Below are 463 nucleotides of genomic sequence, written 5' to 3'. Positions count from 1 at the left end.
TATCCTGACCTGAAACATTTATTTTTTCTAGTAGTTTTGTTTGTGGATTCCATCGGAGTTTTACATAGATAATCATGTCATCTGCAAATGAAAACTCTTTTATTTCTACCTTTCTAGATGGTTTTTATTTCTTTCCCTTGCTAGATTTCGTAGATTAGGCCTCTAGTACAGCACTGAATGAAAGTGGTGAGAATGAGCGTTCTTATTTTGTTCCTGATTTGGAAGAAATCATACAGTGTTAGTACCATTACGTATGGTGTTAACTGTATATTTTGCACAGATGTTCTTTATTCCTTTGAACACGTTCCCATTTATTTATTTATTTATTTATTTATTTTTTACCTTTATTTATTTTTGATAGAGGGAGACAGAGCACGAGTGGGGGAGGGGCAGAGAGAGAAGGAGACACAGCATCCGGAGCAGGCTCCAGGCTCCGAGAGGTCAGCACAGAGCCCGACGCGGG

Source organism: Felis catus, chromosome B4, assembly GCF_018350175.1.
Source record: "Felis catus isolate Fca126 chromosome B4, F.catus_Fca126_mat1.0, whole genome shotgun sequence".
NCBI classification, from domain to species: domain Eukaryota; kingdom Metazoa; phylum Chordata; class Mammalia; order Carnivora; family Felidae; genus Felis; species Felis catus.
The sequence above is the reverse complement of the archived record's forward strand: the minus strand, read 5'-3'. Positions refer to the sequence as shown.